At 38.4% G+C, this 16,673-nt stretch overlaps 1 long non-coding RNA gene across 1 annotated transcript; it reads left to right on the top strand.

The window, feature by feature from the left end:
* The first annotated feature begins 8,982 nt into the window (after positions 1-8,982).
* LOC114149093 (uncharacterized) lies at positions 8,983-14,184 on the top strand. Its single transcript, XR_003596435.1, has 3 exons — positions 8,983-10,058; positions 10,513-13,838; positions 14,065-14,184. It is a non-coding gene; the product is annotated as an uncharacterized LOC114149093 (long non-coding RNA).
* The last annotated feature ends 2,489 nt before the right edge of the window (positions 14,185-16,673 follow it).

Here is a 16,673-nt window from a genome sequence, read left to right as displayed (position 1 = left end):
TTTTCTATTCCTGTTTTATTCCACATATTGTAGTTATGCTGTACTGTACATGTTTTTGTGGATGCAAAACAACTAAAATAAAAAAATAACAATTGGTTGCAAAAAAGAAGATTTGACTATGAAGTGAGCAAAATACTACAGTTTCAAGTTCACAAAAGACCTGAAAAGCATTTCTTAAACAAGGCTATAATTCCACAATCCTGCTTTGTCCTAGTTTCTACCATTAACACAAAGCTGTGCTCTCCCTTTGTTATAGTTTCAAGTAATCTTAGACAGAGGTTTCTGAGCAGCAATATGTATCTTAGTCTTCACACTGCTTCTGATTTGTAAATATCAGATAAATATCAGGTAAATATCAAATATTTGTAATATTTGTAAATATAAGTGTTGATTACTTTGTATTGACTAGTTAATTCTTCATAATTTAGATGGTCCATTTTTGTATACTGTACATCTCCTATAGTAGAAATTTCCTTTGTATCCAAAATACTGGTATTTTCCCAATACAAACGGCAAGGTTTTTAACCACAGGATGGTGTAGTAATTGGTACATTTGATATACTTTGACAAAATCCTTAGAGTGCATGAGTATTGGGTTGGTGGTGCTTTCCCTTTGGACTTGATGGTAAACGCAGCTTGCTCTCAATATCCATCCAATCTTGTTTTTTATCTGATTGTTTCCAGTATTTAGTCAGCTGAGTCATTTCAATCTACATAGAGTTAGGTGTGATACACTGAGTCCTCCTCCTTCCTAGAGAAGCACAGTTTACTCAGTTTGATTCTTGCCTGTTTATCAAATCATCATATCTTTAAAAATAGTGGGTATGATAATAATTGGTAACATCATAGATACATAGCAAAGTTTAGACTCAATATCATTTTAGTAATATTAATATTTCCCCAGCGAGCAAGTTTTACTTACTCCCATTTTCCTTAAGTTTGCTCTTTTTTGAGGTGGTGGTAGGGGGAGGGGGTGTTAAGCTGGTCTAAGTTTCAGATTAATCAGGTCCTCCAAATATTGGCTAAACTGGATTCCCAAATACTTCATGCCTTTAGAGACCCACTCAAATTTAAACATTTCAAACAATGGAGGCATGACACATTGATGTCATTTAGATTTGTTGCAATTTATGGTGTAACCGGATTAAATCTGAATAGTCTCCAATTTTTTAATTAAGTGTGGCAGTGATGTCTCATGGTCTGTTACCATAGCCAAGATATTGTCTGCAAATAACATCTTTGTCAGGATCTGTGTTTTTCTGTGTTTATTTAGAGTTTTCTGTGTCTCTGTTGTCCTGTTCTCCCCTTGATCATTCCCAGGTGTGTCTCGTTTCTGTGATCACCCTCTGTGTATTTAATGCCACCTGTGTGTCTGCGTCCTCGTCAGGTCCTTGTCTTGCAGTCGTTTGTGCGTGTCGTATTCACCGATTTGTTTGCTGTCCATTCTAATAACCAGTTGCTACCGGCGTTGAGCCCTGGCTTCTGCTCAGTCGTGCTGCCTGGTGTTTTGGATCTTGCACTTTCACCATTAAACTGTCATCATACATCTTACCTGGGTCTCAAGCGTCTGCCTCACCACCCACCTACACTGCACTTCTTGACAATCTTGGGCTCTTAACCCTAACCTTGTAATGCAATGATTCCTCTATTCTCCCATATTTTGATGGCTGATGTTTCTGGCAATACTGTAAATAATAAGGAACCCAAAGGACAAAAGAATGGGTGCTATAACCCAGTTGGTCAATACTGCTGCTTTTATATATCATCTTTACCCATACCGAGAAAACAGGACCAAATTCAAAAGGCTTTCTCGGCATCAAGGAAGATGGGCATTGGTGTTCAGATTTTGCTATCCATGTTAAATTAATTCTATTTTTCATTTTACCAGAAGAGGTTCTATTCTTCATAATGCCTGCTTGATTAACATGTATGATAGCTGTTAATACCTTTTTAAGAAGCCAAGTTAATATTTTTGGTTAGTATTTTGAAATCCACATTGAGCAGAAAAAGACTTTCTGGGTTAGATGTACAAATGACATTTAATGAAACTTTGATTTCATCAAAGGGATAGTGGATCCTTAAAAAGACAGCTATACGCTATCTGTAAATTGATTGGACTGCTAAAAGTAAAACCACTTTCCAAATGATAGATGTCAAGACAAGTGTAATTCAAAACTTTAGAGAACATATGTGTAATTTCTGCTAATGTTGTCACAACAAATTAATACTAAGTGCCTCATTTTAAATCAGCCAAAACCTAAAAAATAATTTCTGTCACAACTGTCATATGTACCCACAAAGATGCTGGAGTGCTATGAAATGCTACATAACTCTTTCCCTGCAAACTGCATTATAACGACCCAGTAATTTAAATATTTCAGATCCATTTGATCATTTGAAATGCTCTTGAGAAAACATTTGTTGTGTCTTCTCTGTTTTTCTCCCTTTCCATGCTTTGGTTCCTTGTCTCTTTTTGCACTGTTTGATGGGATACAAATAGTGTCAGACATGGTGGCATGAGACAGGCAGGAGGAGTGTGGCAGCAACATTGGGTCTATCAGAGATATTTTTAGTGAAATTATTTTACCACAAAATTCTAGGGTTTTACCATTTCATACATATGTTGCTTTAGGGGTGTAATTAGCTTTTCCCCATTTTCATTATGGCTTCATATTTGTTTAATAACAAAAAGAACACTACTGGGTTATTTCAGGGGTGTTTGGTTTTGTGAACTCAAGTATACAGTATATCAAAAATAGTGTTACCTAATCAAAGGTAATTTCCAATTTATTATCATTATTATGTATTCTGTCTTAGTTGAACATTAAAAGGCTGTTTAAAGCACAGTAAAGTCAGTTTTCCACATCTGAGGTCCTTAACTGCCTGTTGAGAATTGTCTAAAATACAAACAGCTCTTGTGCATGTTAAGAGAGGAAGACAGCTTTGCGGTGACAAACCGTTCCTAGTTAACATATATAGATACTTTTTTTTAAAGTGAAGGATGCGATTAAGGTTACACTTGATACATTTCCCATGAGAAACAACTGAGGTCCAGGCCTCCAGCAATGGGAAACCCATCAATATTTACGCAACTTTTACTTGTGGTCGGATTCCCCCCGGCTTAGAAATGGGACATCTGCCGGAAAGAGGCCAGCCACAGTGGGGATAAAGATTCTAATGTTAAGCTTTCTGCAACAGCAACGTGAAGCCACAGTGCAGACGTGTGAACAGCAGCTGGCCAGGGCCTCAACTGCCTGTTTTCAGGCACACATGTGCACTTTCTACTAATGTGGTCACAACAATTTAGTACTAAGTGCCTCATTTTAAATCAGCCAAAACCTAAAAAATAATTTCTATCACACCTGTTATATGTACCCACAAAGAAACAGTGCTATCGAATGCTACATAACTCTTTCCCTGCAAACTGTATTATAATGACAGTAATTTAAATATTTCAGATCTATTTGACCATTCAAAATGCTGCTGAGAAAATATTGACAAAAACTGTCAGACGACTAAATTTATTAAGAAGGTTTATAGACATGCGTCTATATACCTATTATACAGTATATAGATATATATATATAATAGGTATATAGACACATTACCTTTTGTGTCTATATAATATATATATATATATATATATATATATATATATATATATATATATATATATATATATATACAGTACAGACCAAAAGTTTGGACACACCTTTTAATTCAATGAGTTTTCTTTATTTTCATGACTATTGACATTGTAGATTCCCACTGAAGGCATCAAAACTATGAATAACACATGTGGAAATATGCATTAAACAAAAAAGTGTAAAACAACTGAAAATAGCCCTTATATTCTAGTTTCTTCAAAGTAGCAACCTTTTGCTGTGATTACTGCTTTGCACACACTCTGCATTTTCTTGATGAGCTTCAAGAGGTAGTCACCTGAAATGGTTTTCACTTCATAGGTCAATCTGCCCTGTCAGGTTAATAAGTGGGATTTCTTGCCTTATAAATAGTCATGAAAATAAAGAAAACCCATTTTAATTAGAAGGTGTGTCCAAACTTTTGGTCTGTACTGTATATATATATATATATATATATATATATACTGTACACAGTATATATGCTATACACTGGAAATATGTTATCTGCATTATTTTTTAAATGATGGATAAACCACTGTGAAACAGCATTTTATTTGTCTATACAATTCAGTTGTTAACATTCTATGTTGTTTTTATTCAGGCACATACATTTTAGAGAGACTGAATTACCATGGGTAGCAGCAGAAGAAAAGGGACACACATGTCCATGCTTGGCTGCTCCAAAAATAACAATTCCGAAAAACATAAAATAAAGTTGCCAAGCAGAAGACAGAGTTCTGTTTATGGGTGCTACATATACACACTCACACACCCCTACATATGGGGTTCTAGCCTAACTTTTTTTCTTAGGTGCACACCAGCATAGTTTTACAGGTATACTTTAAAAAAATCACTGACCATAAGGGCTATATTGAGTTTTAAAATAGTCAATAATCTAGGAAACATAATATTTGGAGAAAGGTGACTTGCTGAAAAAGTAAAGTGCTTCAGTGGTCTGAACCCAGATAAAAAGCGATGGTAATTCAATGTTGAATTATGATCAAAAAGGTTGATTTTTGGTTGAGGACAATGACTGATTATAGATCAACCATCATTCATCCAATTCTACTCAATTAACTTACTGTACTGTATGTTGAAAAGATGTCATTGAATCCATGTTGCTTTATGGTCAAATTCTAATGAATGAAATGCCAACGTCTGATTAATATTGAATCAACATATGTTATTTGTCACACCCCTTCTCCTCCTCTTTGAGCTCTGGGTGAGAGCATTTTATTATTAGGCAGGGGTTAATCACGTTTTAAATTAAGTCTTGTACTGTTGAGGGTAGTGGGTTGTGATTCCTTTCTGCACATTTTATTACTTGTCTGTAAATATTATTACTGACTGTATGCAATGTGTCGATACAAAAACATCCACAAGTTACTAAAGGGAGTTGAGCGGTCTATCTCCCATTTTTACTTGAGTAAAAATGTTCTAGCCACACATCCCCTTTGCTGCTGGCTTGTTTGAATTATGCTGAGTTCTGGTTGAAAAGGTCGACAATTGATGATGGATCAACCATCAAACAACATCCAATTCCAGTCATTTAACTAATGTTGAAAAGATGCCATTGAATCAATGTTGTTTATGGTCGAATTCTAAGCATTGAATGCCAACATCTAATCCAGTGTTTTTCAACCATGGTCCTCAAGGCACACTGCCCTGCAAGTTTTAGGCATATCCTGCTTCTGGACACATGATTTCAATTGATGGCTGATTAACAGGGTTTTGCTCAATTGCAATCATCTGAATGGGGTGTACTGAAGCGGGGAAACATCTAAAACAGTGGTGCCTAAAGTTGGTCCTCAAGAGCCGGCATCCTGCATGTTTTATTTTCTTCCTGGTTTTAGTAACAACCTTTCCAGCAGGTCAATGTTCTTCTTAGGCCATCTAATGAGACATCTTTGGATCCAGGTGCATTAAACCAGGGAGAGAACTAAAACATGCAGAATGCCGGCCCTCGAGGATCCACTTTGGACACCCTTGATCTAAAACATGGAGGTCGGTGTACTTTGAGGGCCAGGGTTGGGAAAAACTGATAATGTTGAATCAATATATTCCGTTTGTTGCACCAATCCCTTCTCCTCCTCTTTGAGCGGGGGTTCATCACGTTTTAATTTAATCACTATGTTAAGCTTCATGTCAGATGACCTTTTTCACATCTCTGTACAAACAGCTACTTGACATTTGTTCATGATTTTATCTTTTATTGTTTACACTTAAACAATGAAACATAACCACATTTATCCTTATACAGGGAACACACACACACAAATATATAAATAAAATAAAAATAAAATTATAGGAAAACCTCACTCAAATATAAATTGTAAATTATTTGTTATAGATGTAACTGTGCAGCGGCCTATGCGTCAAAGAGCATGAAATGCATGTTATTTGCAGAGTACTTCCATTCTCACTGAAAAAGAAAACTGGCTCAGATAGGCAAATTAAGCCCAACATTTCAGGTTTGATTATTCTTACGTCTTACCCGCCAGCATTGAGCCCACAAGCAGCAAAATGAGTAAGAAACAGATCAGATGTCTTTGGAAAGTTTCTTTGGGAAAGGAAGAGACAGGAGAATGGATTTATCCCGGTGGCTGATTCCCACATTCTAAGCTCTGCATAATATGGTGACCGGCTCTTAATGAAGTTTTCAAACTGCTTCGCCATGTAGAGACCAAGCACCCTGTGCCTAAGCAACACTTCGGGTGTCATTGTCTCTCATCACTCCACGATGGAACCGTTTTGTAGCAGATGAACAAGCTCAGGGCTCCCATTAGTCGTTATCGTGAATTAAAATTTTCACAAAAGTAAAATGTTCGTTTTTGTGGCGCATCTGTATTTTATTTTGAAGGTGTAAACATTACCATAACGACCAGAGTCAGAGAGTGTTAGGGCAGTGGTCGAGACGAGAGGAGAGGAGTAGAGCTTATGAGTCTTAAGTCTGGTTCACACGGCACGATTTCAGAAATGTCGGCCGATTTTCCAAACCTCTGTGACCACAGAGGAGCCGATAAAAGTCCAACAGGTTCCATCGGTTCGTGTGTCCAGCCACACAGCAGGAGTGACACACCACATAAGAACCGATTCCACTCACTAACATCCCGGTTCCAGAAGAAAATTCCGTAAAATCTCCAACATACCATAAGTGAATTTAGAATAAACAAAACACGGATAACGATGTAAACAGTAGTGAAAGTTTGTGGACTCATTTTAAGTGATAAAAGATGTAACAAAAAGAAAAGGCGTTTGATAAAAGACGGTGGGTGGAGCCGTTCTATTTGCTGCACTGTGCACTAAACCTGGCTCTTAGTTGCTCAATGTCAGCTGTTTGGGATTCCCCTCCTTGCTTACATCTCCGCGCTTTCTGATTGGCTACCTGTCACATTCAAAAGGTGGCGTTTTCGCTCCCATTTAGGAAAACCCACAGCCTGTGATAGTCAGGCCAAGACAATGTTGAATATGCCCGATTTTAAATCGGACCAGTCTGATGTTCTACCAACTGGAGCAGATCAGTTGTGACAAACCTCAGGAGCAGCGGCGGCTCCAGAAATGTTTTTCTGCAGGTGCTAAGGGGGAGCTAAGCATTTTACTGAGGAGGCTACGACGCATCTGGTTTTCCCTATAGTTATCAACGAATTTGTATTGTTATTTTAATCAGACTGATTTGAGGCTTAGACATCAGCAGGAAGCCTTGAGCCAATAGAAAGATGACTTCCAGATAATATTACATTGTTTAGGTTAAAACAGCATTCATGACAAAAGGGATACCATAGTATTGACCCTTTGCAACTACATGACTTAATCATTCGAAGCGCCATGACGTAGATCAGAAGTGAGAATTAGCAGTATTGAACTGAGTGGCTAAGTTGTTTTTCCAAGTTGTTTTTGTGTTTATTCATGGTTTCTACTTGCTGGAATCAAGCTAATTTGTCTATGCCCCACCTGGTTGGGGCTCATAAGGTGACCAGATTTCTAAGACTAAATCTGGGGACATTTCTCACTCGGCAATAAAGAAGAAGAAAATTTATTAAACTAAAATGAAAAAACTGGGACAGATAAGTTTACATATTTATTAATATTTAAACATTTTTATTGGTTAATTTTCAGTAAATTTTCATTTATTACTTTTGTCAGTTTCAGGTTGTTTCAGTCATTCAGTCCGTGGGTTTTTCAGTCATTAACAGAAGATTCCAACAACTTTGTCTGCCTGTGAATGTTGTGCATGAATGGACACATAACTGTCCATAAATACATGAGGTGTGTGTGTAAAGTTATGTAGCTGATATGTAAGGACACTGTGTGTGTTTGAGATGAGTGAACTCTGGTCAGGAAGTCCACCAACATGAGCTCATCTCTGGATCTGCAAACCCTCCTGGGTCTGAAGAGCCATCAACCACATGATCATAGAGGTATCGATAGAATAAGAGCAGAAAAGATTATGTGAGAAATTGAGAAACATCACAGGTGACAGCAAAGAGAAACACTTAAAATACAACATATAAGACACAATTAAATAATAATATGTTTAGATTTCATATTTCTCTCCAGCTTTGTCAGTTTTTCTGTTTTCCTCATTCATTCAAGTTCTATCAGAATATTTTCCTCTTGTCTCATATCAGTCTGCCACTATTCTAAAACAGAGACATAATATCCTCTCAATCTCCCCTAAAAACATTAGAATGTACATATGACATACTGAAAATGTACAATTTCAGAAATAAAATTAGATTTGCTTTCTCTGGTTTGGAATTTGGGGCTGCACAGTGGCGCAGTTGTCTTGCAGCAAGAAGGTCCTGGGTTCGATTCCCAGCCCAGGGTCTTTCTGCACAGAGTTTGCATGTTCTCCCTGTGCATGCATGGGTTCTCTCCAGGTACTCCAGCTTCCTCCCACAGTCCAAAAACATGACTGTCAGGTTAATTGGTCTCTCCAAATTCTCCCTAGGCCTGAGTGTGTGTGTGCGTGCATGGTTATTTGTCTCTGTCTGTCTCTGTGTTGCCCTGCGACAGACTGGCGACCTGTCCAAGGTGACCCCACGTCTCGCCCGGAACGTTAGCTGAAGATAGGAACCAGCATGTCCACACCCCTCTAAGGCAGTGTTTTTCAACCACAGTGCCACGGCCGTGAGTGATCGTCAGGTGTGCCGTGGAAATGATCCAATTTCACCTAATTGGTCTAAAAAAAATTTTTGAAAACGAATTAATTATCTGCAAATAATATGCCATTTTCGAGTGTCTGTGCCGTAGTAGTCACTAGCAGCGTAATCATGTAATTTCCTTATCACTAGATGGCAGTAGGTACAAAGCATTGAACGTTAAAACAATAGACCTTTTTCACGACAACCGGAAGCTGCATCTGAAAGGGCTGGGGCACTTCCTGTTTTGGTGACCGTAATTCAAGTACTCTGAAAAATGTCTCTGGTCCTCCGGTCCTTTTCATCATCATTACTTAATTTGCCAGCACTTTCTTTTGCTGATGCGGAGGAAATCGCAGTGGCGAATTCGCCCACCAACAAATGTGTGAAAGGAAACAAGTTCTTCCACAAAGAATATATCCACAGCTATCAAGGTAAGAAAAGACGTAGCTTAGCGAGCTAACCGCTAGCTACATGATATGAACTACACAAACATCGTAATGAAGCCTAACTTATTTTGCTAAATTACGTGGAATATTGGAGACAGACGTAGTTTAAACTTTTCAAATATATTTTGACATTCTGAAATGTATTTGCCAGTACAGTTTGTGAAAAATATCATGCTAGAACTTAGCTATGAGATACTAGATGACGCTTGATGTTGGAACTATGCTTTTCTTCTGCATGCCCGTAGTGTCAAATATTGTCGAGGGACAGATAGTTGTCAGAGCTAGATGCTTCAGATCCATGAAGAAAAATGAGGAACCGCACAAGCTGCAGGTTTGAAACAGTCAGAAAGCCGGTTGGCTCTTGTTCGTTAGTTCGAGTTCCTGTTCATATTTGACAGCTGAAGAACTTTCACGTACAACTTCTGGACTCGGAGCTTATTCTAACATCTTCCTGTTCAGAGGTTACTATTTGTTTTCTGTTTCTGTTGCGGTTGCAACATAGTCTGTGTTTTTTTTCTGCTGTTGTTGAACCTTACCTTCAAACTAGAATCTATTACTTGTTTAAAGCTAAACATGCTATACAGTATGTATTGATGTATAAATGTGTTGATAATACACGTGTCTATTTTAGATATCCCTGGATGTTATATCTAACAATAATAGGCTGAATTATTGGATTATTCCTGTAGCTGTGCAGCTGGTAAAGGTTTTTGCAATCATGTAGTTGCACTTCTTTACCAGCCTGCACACTACTGCCAATTCCAGCTGCCAACTGTTCTTCCTGCACAAGTGATTTACTAAGATGGTACAGACCAAGAACACAGGTAAGAAAAAAAGAGTGGAACATTTTGTCCTATGGTATGTGACATCCTACCATATACTAAGTATACCACATACACTAAATTACATATACTGTCATATATATATGATCGTAAAATAACAGTACTATAGTTATGTACACAATTTATTCCTCCTTTGATTGAGTCGTGCAGCCATTTAGGTTCCTTTCTCATTTGCATTTTATAAGTGCCATATAAAATTTGTTATCTCAATATTACTTGTGTCAAATATAATTTTTCTCATAATTTGTTTGGAAAATGTCTTTTTTGTAGGCAGTGGAAAAAAAAATACAGGCTCAACTGCTGTCAATTAGTTTTATTTGCAAGTTGGTTAAAAATCTAAACTGTGCCAAATCAGTCCCATTATGTCCTAACAAATTGCTCAACCATCCCTTTATTTGTTCTTTAGTTTGACATCTTTCTGTGTATTTCTTGTAAGGGGAAACATCCTGAACCTGTCAGCAACGTGGTGGTGCGGAAGCCCAAAGCTATGGGGAAAAGATATCTGCACTCCACACTTTACAGAGCTTACACAGGTATAAATTCTGGTTTATTTTTTGTACCTATGTTTCCTTTGTCAAAACCTATTATGATTATTCCATCCAAATTTGGGCCTGTGCCACAGGGCTCACCAATGTCTTATCAGTGCCCACCTGAGAAGTCATCTGGTACATCATTTTGCACCACATGGCTCCAGACTTTCCTTTTCTTCCTTTGATGCTGCATAGTCTTTCAAATCTGTGTTTTGTGCCCACACTCGGTCAACTTATGCATCTTCAGTCTCTGCAAGTGTCACTGGAAATGTCTTATGAAATAGAGGCTAGAACAAGAGAGCATATATAAGAATAAGAATTATTTTCTGTATTCCAGCTAACAGAATGCTTGTGGACAGAATTAATTTGTAAAAAATTGAATTTTTCTACAAACTCTTTAAATTTAAGACCACATTGTTCTGCCACTGTTCAGGTGTACTTTTGAAGTGAACATGTTTAGTGCAATTTGAAATATGAAATATAAAATATGATAAAAAAAAATATACATTTTTGTGTTTATTTGATTCCTATTCAAGACACTTTGATAAGAATGAATATATATTTAATATAGGAGGCTATAGACTATCATTTGTTTACATTTTTGGTTGGTGGTGTGCCTCGTGATTTTTTCAATGAAAACAATGTACCTTGGCTCAAAACATGTTGAAAAACACTGCTCTAAGGGACAAGTGTGTTAGAAAATGGACGGATGGATAGTTTGGAATTTGGTTATTTTGAGATGAGGAGCTGGATTCCTAGTAAAATCTGATGAAATTTTAAAAATGCCATATTTAGCAAAAAAAAAAATGGTTTGGAGCAGAAGAGATTATATCTCCATCCTCATCAGTTTCAGTTCGTGCTCTTCTTCATTCAGTTTTCCTGTCACTGAGTGACTCCATTTTTTCTGAGAAACTTTAATATGTCCAAACTCATATCTAGCTGTGAAAATACAACCCACTGATCACCAGTTAATTCCAAAACATCTTTCTTTACAATGAGTTTATTTTAACCATCCTGTTACTATTTCTCTCATTCTGGCTAATTCTGTAGCTGTTCATAGTGCTCTCGTCTTGTGTTTGTGCTTTTCTTAAAAAACTTAGTTTTATTTTACCGTGAACCAAAGCAAGGTTCACGGGGCCAAGGCCTCACTTCACACATACCGTATCACAGGTCAGCTCCCTTCGAAGCTGATCAAAACTTGAGCTTTCCTCTTCCAGCTTGCTGTTCTTTCTGGCAGCGCGCTCTGCTCTTAGGGTCTGCTGCTCTTCTTTGTAACGTTAGCAGTAGAACGAGTAACTACCGTAACTGCTGTTGTTGCACGCAACACGCTCACTCGCTCTTTCTACTCTCTGCCATATGGAGTCTCCGGCTACCGTAATAACAATCTATAGGAAACTTTTTTTTTTCTCATTTATAAAACTCTAAAATCGGGGACTTTTCCGGGGACGTCTGGTCACCCAATCATAGACGGCGGTATTTAAAGAAGCCTGAAACAGCTAGGTTAGAAACCGACTCGAACCTCCTCCCTGCTGACGGTGTTGATCAAATTACTGACTTTGGCTGAATTCACACCACATGATTTATGTCACTATGTCATAAACAGTGTTTACCCTTAAAGCGGAACAGCCTTAAAAACGTACAGAGGACAAGACGCTAATAATTTTTTTTCCATACATGCTAGGCTACATGACGGCGTGGCATTGTTTCCATGGTTACTGATGGTCAGACGCTATCTTCTCCATAGTGCAATATTTGATGTCTTTCTAATCATACTTATAACGTATATGAACGTTAATCTTCTTACTTTGTATAAAGTATTCGCTGTAAATCTGCGGTTACACCAACAGCTGCCAGTCATGATTGACAGCTGCTATCCATCCCCGCATCTTTCCTAATTAAAATAAAATGACAAGCTTGTTTTGACAATAACCCTGTGCAGCCGACTGTGCAGCACCTTGTGACCATATTACTGCGAAATCAACTAAATAAAAGCGATATAAGGATAAAACATGTACGTATTTTGACAGGCTTTATACAGGAGAGCATAGGTTTGGACGTCTATGGTGGTGGAGGTGTGGTAATGTGGCCTCGTTTTTCCTTTTGAGTTCAAGTTATGTTTTCTATATTTGTTGCTTAGGATTGTTGTTATGTTTTGAAGTGTTTATTGTTGTGTTGCATGTTTTTGAGGTCACGTGCCACGCGCACCCGGAGACGCCCACTGCATCAGCACAGGTGTTCCGCATTCTGATTAAGCAGCGTGCAGACTGGGACTGGGATAAAATCATCGATGGTGAGACATCTACAGGGAAGAGGCAGACGGACTTGGGCTGTTTTTTTGTGGAGGACGGCACGAGCAGGCTCAGGAACTAGCGACGAGAGGACGGGTTGCCAGGAAGCGCCATCCGTCGGGTTACTGTTGGAGGCCGCGGGTTACTCGACTGGTCGCCGTTAAGAAGCGTGTGGCCGGCTGGAGGAGCCGTCGGGACCAGGGTGCGGCTGAGGTTCATCAGAGGCTGGAGCTAAGCATCTATTTTATAGACTCGTTTTGACTTGTTTGACAAGGACTGCCTGTGCCTCCTCTTTCTTTTGATTTCCTGTTTTTAAAATAAATTATTGGAACTTTTATTGGTTGTTGGAACTCTGTTCACAATCCCTGCTAGTTTATATTGGGTACTCCACTCGGGTGCCACAGAGGCAGTGACGTCAGGTGCAAATGTAGCTGAGTTAATTTTATTTATTTATTTTTTATTTTTCTTATGAACCTTCTCAAACACCTTTTTGTTAAGTTGACATGTCTGTTGTCGCTTTTGCACTGCTGCAGGCTATTTCTGTTTTATACTGCTTTTATTTTTGGTTCCTACTGTAAATATTGTTCTGGGAGGACAGTTATTAGTGGTGCACAAAGCAAGGTTCTGTCACGTAACTGCAGTAGCCAGGCAGAACCTGCCTAACTGAGCTGCTGGTAAGATGTGTGCTAATGCTACCTCTCACTCTCAGTAATGTTTATAACGTTAAAAAATAGTTCTCACAGTTTTTGTGCTGCATAAAAATGTAATGTTAACTGTCTTTAAGTGTTTTAAAAACTTTGGGTTTGATTAAAATTAAACTGTCACTCTTATAAAGTTTGTCTGAAGCTTTCCCTCCAAAATGTGTTTGTTGGGCCGCAGGGATTTGACTGTGACTGTGTGTACCATACCCGATGGTTGAGTGTGTCCCACACTGTGTCTTATAGGTATGTGATGAATACACAATTTTCTGTTGTAGTTTCATATCTTTAAATTTAATTACTTTATTACAGAATAGGTCCTTTCTTTTACATAAAGTAAGAATTTAAAGTTTTGTATTATATTTTTGATTTTTATTTATATTATTTTGCATTATGTATTAACATATTTCATTGATGCTGATTTGCACACGATTTTACTTTTCTTTATTCCATTTGTTGTTAATATAAAAAGGTCAGTTAGGAAGAAGCTGCCTAACTGAGCTGCTGGGATCTGACTGACAGTGGTTCCATACCTGATGGTTGAGTGTGTCCCACACTGTGTCTTATAGAAATAAATTGACGCAGATCCTGATTCCAGTGTGACTTTATTGATCTTTTTTTTAAAACTGTTACACAAAGGGTCATATTGTCTTTTTTTTTTATTAACTTGTGTTTATTTAATTGCTTAATAAACTGCTACAGGGCTTGAATTGACTATCACTATTGTGATAAAAACATGTTATGCTTACTACTGGTTACCTTTGTGCTGACTAACATATGGTAGTTTGCTATGATAAACACAGTCAATATCGTCGAAGTCAGTTTGACTAAGGGACATACACTTTCTGACAAATTGCGACCGCTGATCGGTCAGTTGCTGACAAATACCCTGGAATGATTGGGGGAGGATTGCTCCACATCTGCATAGGGGCGGAGCCGGCATCATGTCAATCGTTTCCTGGAAGGGATAATACACATAGACAAAGTTCAAATCCTCTTGTGGGATGTTTTTTTTAACTCAGTATATAATAATTTATTTTTATTTTGTGTCTTTTGATGAAAATGCCGCAACAACTACATATAAGTAATGTTAAATCAGATGAAAAAAAAATGTAATCTAATATTTTCTGTGGGTGCTATGACTTTTTTAGGGGGAGCTATAGCACCCCCTAAGGCCCCCCTGGCACCGCCACTGTACAGGAGGATTGGTTACCATTATCACAAGCGACAATCTTAGAACTCGGAACATTCTAAGATCGTCATAAGGGGTAAATCGTTGCAAAAAATTTAAAGTTGTGCTGCATGACACCTCCTCCCCTACCCCGGGCCACAGTAAAATTGTCAAACCTTAACCGGTCTGCAGTGACAAAAAGGTTGATAACCACTGCTCCAGACAGTCATCCCTCAGTCAAGCCATGTGAGCTTTGTGAAAGAGCCTTTATGAAAAGAAAAGCACCTTTTGCAACTTACATGCACAAAAGGGCCCAATACATGGCACATTGGCCTGGTACAACATGATTCCTCCATGAGGAATACATTTCTACATTTCCCACTCACTGCAAAGGACTCTCTGGCATGCTGTCTGTCTTTAAATCCCAGCTGAAAGCTTTGCTATTCCAACAAATCTTACGACTTGGATCAGTGATCCTCACTATATTTTCCAAAAAAATGCCATATTTACAGATCAGAGTCAAGGGAAGAGCCACAATATCACCCCAATCACTCAAATAAAGGAAAACAAAAAACAACCCACCTATAAACCAAAGAGAAAAACGGTCAACACATGATCTGTTTGAACAAAGTGTATCTTACGCAAGGTAAGGTAATTTTATTTATCTAGCACATTTTCAACAAGACAATTCAAAGTGCTTTACATGAATTAGAAGGAAATACAAACCAAACGACAAAACCAAAAGAAAGGTAAAAGTATAAAACTACATATAGGTTCCCATGTATAATTAGTCCATATAAACTAGTTGGGGTTTCTCTGGATTCTTATTCTGATAAAATTAGATGTTGATTCTGTCACGAATTGGTGGTGAAAGGCAGGGAGGGAAACGCAGCAGACCCAAATGAGATGAAATGATGGTATTTAATGATGAACAGTCCAAAAGGCCAGGCAGCAATGCTGCGCGGAAGACCAGGGCTCAACACGTAGTGACTGGCTACACAAATGGACAAGAATGCATTAACAAACGAGACGAGGACCCGACGAGGAACAAACACAGGTGGGGTTAAATACACTGAGGGTAATCATGGAAACAAGACACACCTGGGAATAATGAAGGGGCGACAGGACAACATGGAGACTCAGAGACACGGAAACTCAAAATAAACACACAGAAAACTAAAATCCTGACAGTACCCCCCCTCAAGGGCGGCTCCAAGACTCCCAAAAATGTCCAACAAAAAAAAACACAAGGGTGAGCGGAGGAGCGCTGGACGGGAGGGGGGCAGAGTCCAAAAATAACAAAAAAGCAACCCAACCAGGGTGGGCGGAGACGCAGGAGGCGGGGTTGGTGGTTGGTGCCGCCGGGAAGCAGGGACTCGGGAGGAGCACTAGGAGGCATCAAAGTCTCCTAGTGCCCCTTCACTTCCAGCACCCCTTCACTTTTCCCATTTGGAAAAAGACCATTTCCCATTTGGAGATGGTCTCATTTCCAAATAAGGTATGAGACTGACAGTGGTCCGTCCCCGCCCCTTTTTTTGCTGCAAGCTGGGTGTCAGTTTCCCTCAGCTGCGAGGTCCTTCTCAAATTATATTGATAAAGGAGAAACTGTGGACACGTTTGTGGGTTTTGTTGGATGGAGATACTTGGTGTTCTTTGCTTTACGTTGGTTTTTGGCTCATATTTGAATACCGGCATTGATCAACCAAGGAAGAGAAAGTTTTCATCCGTGTGGGATCATTTTGATCTTATAACGGAAAATAATTATTCCTTTCTCATTTCCACTTTTGATCATTTTTCTTTCAGATTATTCACATTTCTTTCCATGGGATATTTGAATTAGTTTACATGGATTAACTTTTATTTACGTATAGTGTAGACTAGACTTAGACTTAGACTTAGACTGACTTTAT

The sequence above is a fragment of the Xiphophorus couchianus genome, chromosome 8 (assembly GCF_001444195.1).
Source record: "Xiphophorus couchianus chromosome 8, X_couchianus-1.0, whole genome shotgun sequence".
In the NCBI taxonomy this organism is placed as follows: Eukaryota; Metazoa; Chordata; class Actinopteri; order Cyprinodontiformes; family Poeciliidae; genus Xiphophorus; species Xiphophorus couchianus.
This window is presented reverse-complemented; position numbering and strand designations above follow the sequence as displayed.